Raw genomic sequence first — 7,094 nt, 5'->3', positions numbered from 1 at the left:
AACTCTGAGCTTCCAACCTCGCTCCCTGAAAGCCTGCCTGACATCCTCATCCTTCTTCCTACCTATGTCGCTGATGCCAACGTGGACCACGACTTCGGTCTGCTCCCTCTCCCCCTTCAGAACCCGGAAAACACGATCAGAGACGTCACTTACCCTTGCACCTGGGAGGCAACATACCAATCGTGAGTCTCTCTCGCCCCCACAAAACCGCCTATCGGTGCCCCATAACTATTGCTCTGCTCTTCTCCAAGCTTCACTTCTGAGCAACAGGAGCAGGCTCCGTGCCATAGGCCTGAAACCCATTGCTTACCTCTGCTAAGTCGTCTTCCCCACAAGTATCCAAAATTGACTTCAATGAGCCTGACGTGATTTGAACACACAACCTTCTGATCTGGAGTCAGACGCGCTACCGTTGCGCCACAAGCTGACGGGGAGCCTGGGGCCTCTATTCATGCTTAAGGGAAGTGACCGCACTACAATGATTTTACGTCTGCGTAACAACTGAGATCAACAGTTCAGTCTGTTCTGTCTCTCCACCTCTCCTTCTGTTTTTCGAAACAATTTCCAACTCTACCTCAATAAAAAGCTGAAAGAACTGTGGATGCTGTATATCAGAAACAAAACACAAACAGTAGTTGCCGGTGACCCTTCCATAGAACTGATGGTGATTGGGAAAACGTTGGTTTATATGCAGGAGATATTGTGGGAGGAAGGCGGATGCAGTAAATGATAGATCAGGACAGAGCCCAAAGCGAGGGAAGAACTGTTGGACAGGAAAGGGAGTTGATAACGTTCTGTGTGGGAGGGTGAATGGAGACTGTTCGTGGCAGTCATAGGTAGTGTGTAATGACAGACTATGGGATAACAAGGCTTGGTGTGTGTGGTAGGGACGAGGATACTATGGATTTCAAGCCCTAGAATTATTGAATTCGATATTGGGACCGGAGGGATGTATGGTCCACAAGTGTAATATCCGGTGCGCTTCGTTCTGCTGGTGCTGGGCTTCGCTGGGACAATACAGCAAACCTGAGACAGAGATGTTGGTCAGGGAACAGGGTGGGGTGTGGAATTGGCAGGCAACTGGAAGCTCAGGGTCTTTTTTTGCGGGCAGAACGTAGATGTCCTGTGCAGCAGTCACCCAGTTAATGCCTCGGTTTCCCCAATGTAAATGAGCCCATATTGTGAGCAGCAAATGCAGTCGACTGGGTTGTGGGAAGTGCGCGCCTATATTGGGAAAAAAAACTACCCAGGTAAGTTTGCGTTACACCAGCTTCCGGGTCCGCTCCGCGCTTTTTTCGAAAAAGATATTGAAATTTAAACCGTGAAACAAACGTAACCGCGTCTACAAACAGACAGTGCCAAACAGCCCTTACCTGCTCCGCGGAGAGAGTGAGGATTGTTCACTCGTTTGTGGGTGTTGGGATGATTGCTTCTGTGGTTAAGTATTTGGTTTGCGTGTGTTGTTTTTCTGTCGACGCTAGTTTGAAGTTCCCCATTGACTGTTCGCTCTACTGTGACATCTAGGAATGGCACTTTGTTGCTGTTCTCCTCCTCTTCAAACCAGGAGTCCCCCTCAAGCCACAGTCTCACCACTTGGAACACCAGTATACAGACTAGTCAAAGACCTCCACTGAAGACTAAAACACCAAGTCGAAGACTCACTCCACTCCAGTTACTCCATCCAAGAATTCTTGAACACCAAATACAACAAGATAGAAGAGGATGGAATAATACTGTCCTTTGGCATACAGCCGTGTTCACATCCATTAACATCAACGTGACCAAAGAAAACTGAAGACACTACTTGAAGAACCAAAGACACAAACACCAAACAGCACCAACGTCATCAGCAAAGATAACACTGTCAAGCTCGTGGAGCTGTGCCTTACCTCCCACTTCCTATTCAGTAACAAGACTAACAAACAAATCAACGGAGCACCCATGAAACCACCAATATCAGGATTCCTAACAGAAGCAATAATGCAGAGTTTCGAACAAACAGCCCTTCCAAAGATCCAACCCAAACTTTGGGTCGGCTACAGTGATGACACTTTTGTCACCACAACGTGAAACAACTTAGAGGAAACCTACAACACCATCAACAATCTCCTTAGTGGCATAAAATTCACAAAAGAGGAGAACAACAAAAAGTGTTGTTGTTCTAGATGTCACAGTAGAGCGAACAGTCAATGGTAAATTCAAAACAGCGTCTACAGGAAAACGGCACACGCGAAACAAGTACTTAAGCTGCGGAAGCAATCATCCCAACACATACAAACAAATCTGCATCAGGATGCTATTTCAACGAGCTACTTCACATTGCAGCACCCAGGAATGACGAAGATCAGGAAACAACGATACAGCGCATTTAAGAAGAATGGATAGCCTGCAGACCCGGGGAAAATTGCTTCCCTGACCGGGAATCGAACCCGGGCCACGGCGGTGAGAGCGCCGAATCCTAACCACTAGACCACCAGGGAGACATAGACCTGTTTTGTAGCTCTGCTAAAAATTGCCTCGCTGCCTTGGAATCGAACCCGGGCTGCGGGAGGAAGAAGACTTTCACCGGTCCATCCATCAATGTAATTTTTTTGTATCCATTGCTCCCGATGCGATCTCTATAACATTGGGGAGATTGGAGAGTCAAGTCACTTCTCCGGGACACCCGCACCAATCAACCCCATCGCCCTGTGGCCTAACATTTCAATCCACCCTCCCATGCTGCCAAGGACATGCAAGTCCTGGGCCTCCTTCACCGCCGCTCCCTCCCCACCCGAGGCCTGGAAGAAGAACACCTCATCTTCCGCCTCAGAACACTTCCACCCCAGGGCATCAATGTAGATTTCACCAGTTTCCTCCTTTCCCCTCCCCCGACCTTACCTCAGTTCCAACCTTCCTGCTCAGCACTGACCTCATGACCTGTCCTCCTTGCCAATCTCCCTTCCCAACTATCCGCTAAACCCTCCTCTCTGACCTGTCACCTCTATCCCCACCACCATTCACCTATTTTACTCTTTGCTACCTTCGCCCCAGCACACCCCCCACCCAAATTTATCTCTCCACCCTGGAGACGTCCTGCGTCTATTCCTGATAAAGAGCTTTTGCCCGAAACTTCGATGTTCCAGCTCCTCGGGTGCTGCTTGACCCGTTGTGCTTTTCCAGCACCATTCTGATCTAAACTCTGGCTTCCAGCATCTCCAGTCCTCACCTTTGCCGACCCAATAAACCCAGTGTGCCGATTTCTCATCAACAAATTGACACAAGCAGACACAACTTGTGCAGAAACCCTAGCCACATTACCTTACATTAAATACATCTGTTAAATGGTGTCCCGACAACTCAAACCTCTCAGCATCATGGTAGCCCACAAATCTACCAACACACTTGAACAGCGGCTAATGAACCTGAAATACCCGATACAAACAACTAGCAAACGAATGTTAGTTACAAAATATCATTCAAGGAAATATACACATGAACTCTGCCGCACAGTTATCTGTTGAAAATGTGTTGCTGGTTAAAGCACAGCAGGTTAGGCAGCATCCAAGGAATAGGAAATTCGACGTTTCGGGCATAAGCCCTTCATCAGGAATGAGGAGAGGGTGCCAGGCAGGCTAAGATAAAAGGTAGGGAGGAGGGACTTGGGGGAGGGGCGATGGAGATATGATAGGAAGGAGGTCAAGGTGAGGGTGATAGACTGGAGTGGGGTGGTGGCGGAGAGGTTAGGAAGAAGATTGCAGGTTAGGAGGGCGGTGCTGAGTTGAGGGAACCGACTGAGACAAGGTGGGGGGAGGGGAAATGAGGAAACTGGAGAAATCTGAGTTCATCCCTTGTGGTTGGAGGGTTCCCAGGCGGAAGATGAGGCGTTCTTCCTCCAACCGTCGTGTTGTTATGTTTTGCCGGTGGAGGAGTCCAAGGACCTGCATGTCCTCGGTGGAGTGGAAGGGACAGTTAAAGTGTTGAGCCACGGGGTGGTTGAGTTGGTTGGTCCGGGCGTCCCTGAAGTGTTCTCTGAAGCGTTCCACAAGTAAGCGGCCCGTCTCCCCAATGTAGAAGAGGCCACATCGGGTGCAGCAGATGCAATAGATGATGTGTGTGGAGGTACAGGTGAACTTGTGGCAGATATGGAAGGATCCCTTGGGGCCTTGGAGAGAAGTAAGGGAGGAGGTGTGGGCGCAAGTTTTACATTTCCTGCGGTTGCAGGGGAAGGTGCCGGGAGTGGAGGTTGGGTTGGTGGGGGGTGTGGACCTGACGAGGGAGTCACGAAGGGAGTGGTCTTTGTGGAACGCTGATAGGGGAGGGGAGGGAAATATATCCCTGGTGGTGGGGTCCGTTTCGAGGTGGCGGAAATGACGGCGGATGATACGCTGTATACGGAGGTTGGTGGGGTGGTAGGTGATTTCTCCAGTTTCCTCATTTCCCCTCCCCCCACCTTGTCTCAGTCGGTTCCCTCAACTCAGCACCGCCCTCCTAACCTGCAATCTTCTTCCTAACCTCTCCGCCACCACCCCACTCCGGCCTATCACCCTCACCTTGACCTCTTTCCACCCATCACACCTCCATCGCCCCTCCCCCAAGTCCCTCCTCCCTACCTTTTATCTTAGCCTGCCTGGCACCCTCTCCTCATTCCTGATGAAGGGCTTATGCCCGAAACGTCGAATTTCCTATTCCTTGGATGCTGCCTAACCTGGTGTGCTTTAACCAGCAACACATTTTCAACTGTGATCTCCAGCATCTGCAGACCTCATTTTTTACCCGCACAGTTATCTGTGGCAAGAAATGCTGGGATGAGATAAGGAAGATATTTTCAGCCAAAAAGAATCGACACTGAATGGTCAACCATTTACAATCACCCTTTGTTAGCCCAGGATGGAAGATCCGAAGGGATGAACAGTTTTCTTATTTTCGGAAGATTCACAAATATGAGACTGGGTTTTGGTGTTTGTTCCCTTTCCATTCCAGGATCAGTGGGTTGGGGTGGTGAGTTGGGGAAAGTGAAATGTGCCCGTGAGCAGCTTGTGGGGCTATTTCAGCTTCCCCTCCTCTGACAGCGCTGTGACGTGACTCTGATGTTCTCAGGGACACTGACTGACGTGAGACAGTGAAAAGTGTCTCGTTCCTGCAGATCAAGAATTCAAACCGGCTTCAGGACAATGAGAAAGATTAATTGGGGTGTGTGAAGAAGCTGTGAGCTGCATTTCAAACAGTTAGGTGGAGACAGATGCGTCATTCATTGGGCCCCCGGCCCTGTGCGTATCTAACGCCACCATGCTGCAGAGTTCTGACGTTAACACGGACATGCGCAGCAATGGGAACAGTCACAAGGTCAACAACCAAAGATAATCACCGTCACTGCTTCCCTTCCACAGTCCCAACTTTGTGAAGCAGTATCTTTCACTGACAAAGGAAACACCCTTGTCCTCAGGTGCCTGCTTCATTTCGATCACGATTTCCAGCCCCTCACTGTTCTAGTCTCATTTCCAAACACTTGGCTCATAGCCTCAAAAGAAGCTCTGCGGGTATCTGCTTGTTCCACCCGAACAGGCAGTGGGTTGCAGATTCCCACCAGTCCCAATGTGAGTGAAATATCTTTCGCCCTCCACTGATTTGAATCTTAAAGAAAAAACCGGGGAACAGTCTCCCTTTCGTTTTGACGACATTTCCAATTTTGTAGTCGGCAGGGGTCACACCTGCCTGGGGGAACCGCAATAGATTTCACGTCCGTCGCATTCACCACTCTGCCCACGAATAAAGACCCACACTGACAGCTTCATTTCCCAGGTCTCTCTGCCTGTGGAGCTGAGAAAGAGTGAATTATTGCTGGGTTTGTTTGAATCCAATCACTTCACAGGTTACGAAAGGGTTAAATATCTGCAAATGGAGAGTCTGGTTGTTTCACACCGAAAGATGAAATGAACTTTCAGTTAAAAGCAAAAACAGAAATTGCAGGAGCAACTCAGCAGGTCAGGCACCATCTGTGGAAAGAGAATCAGAGACAATATTTCAGAACTCTGTTTTCTCCCACAGGTACTGCCAAACCTGCTGAGTTTCTCCAGCAGTTCATCTTTCTGTCTCGGATTCTCAGCATCCGCAGTCCTTTACGTTAGAAATTAAATCATTTCAGCCTCATGTGCAGGAATGAGAATCATTTCAATTTCCCAAAAAATCGGCAGAGATTTCAAGGCATTTGGAAAAAAAGTAAAAGTGACATTAGGAAGAACATTTTGGCACAAGGAGTGGTTCGGATGCGTAAATCTCTGTCTGACTGTGACAAAGAGGCAGATTCACGTACACAAAAGGGAATTCTGTGGTCATGTTCAAAGTAACAATGTGGAGACTTACAGGGAGAAGGTAAGAGAATGATACGAATAGAGACTCTTATTTACTTGCTGTGTAGAACCAGCAGAGCTAAGGTGGGCCTCCAAATGCGCTGTGACACGTGTTGTGATTCAGAGTGAACTCACAGTTCGACCAACGGAAGGTGGGAATTTAGAAAAGTTTATATTTACACAGTCTCCTCACATCAACGCAACAGCAAAATGGTTTAATAATCCGCCAATGCAGAGAACCGGTTCCTGGAGATGGGACAAACTGCTGACTCAGGGCTATCAGTCCACATTGCTCTCTTTGCCACCAGTTCAGAGGGAGAACATTGGAGGGCCAAAGGAGTGAATAACGATCTGTGTAGGAGGGTGACTAACTGTTAATGGAGACTGTTGCTGGCTAACGATAAGTCGTGTGTAACAGCAGAAGATGTAAAAATAAGGCCTCGTGTGGGTGTGGTCGGGGTCAAGGGCATGGGGGAGTTCGGGTCCGAACAATATTGAACTCGATGTTGAAGACTTGATGGCTATAGGATCTCCAAGTGGAAAATGAGGCGTTGGTCTTCAATCAGGGGTTGAACTTTGCTGGAATACTGCTGCATGCCTGAGACAGAGAAGTAGGCCAGGGTACAGGTTGGAGTGTTAAAGTGACTGGCAACCAGAAGCTCAGGGCCTTTTTTTCGGCAGAACCGAGATATTCTGCGAAGCAGTCACCCAGTTTATGCTTCATGCTACTTTGGGGAAACCACACTGTGAGCAACGAATGCAGTA

At 48.7% G+C, this 7,094-nt stretch overlaps 2 non-coding genes across 2 annotated transcripts; both read right to left on the bottom strand.

Moving 5' to 3' along the window:
- Positions 1 to 355: 355 nt before the first annotated feature.
- On the bottom strand, positions 356 to 427 carry trnaw-cca (transfer RNA tryptophan (anticodon CCA)). The gene has a single exon. It is a non-coding gene; the product is annotated as a tRNA-Trp (tRNA).
- A 1,981-nt stretch (positions 428 to 2,408) lies between these two features.
- trnae-cuc (transfer RNA glutamic acid (anticodon CUC)) lies at positions 2,409 to 2,480 on the bottom strand. The gene has a single exon. It is a non-coding gene; the product is annotated as a tRNA-Glu (tRNA).
- Positions 2,481 to 7,094: the final 4,614 nt, after the last annotated feature.

The sequence above is a fragment of the Hemiscyllium ocellatum genome, assembly GCF_020745735.1.
Source record: "Hemiscyllium ocellatum isolate sHemOce1 chromosome 27 unlocalized genomic scaffold, sHemOce1.pat.X.cur. SUPER_27_unloc_9, whole genome shotgun sequence".
In the NCBI taxonomy this organism is placed as follows: domain Eukaryota; kingdom Metazoa; phylum Chordata; class Chondrichthyes; order Orectolobiformes; family Hemiscylliidae; genus Hemiscyllium; species Hemiscyllium ocellatum.
The sequence above is the reverse complement of the archived record's forward strand: the minus strand, read 5'-3'. Positions and strand labels throughout refer to the sequence as shown.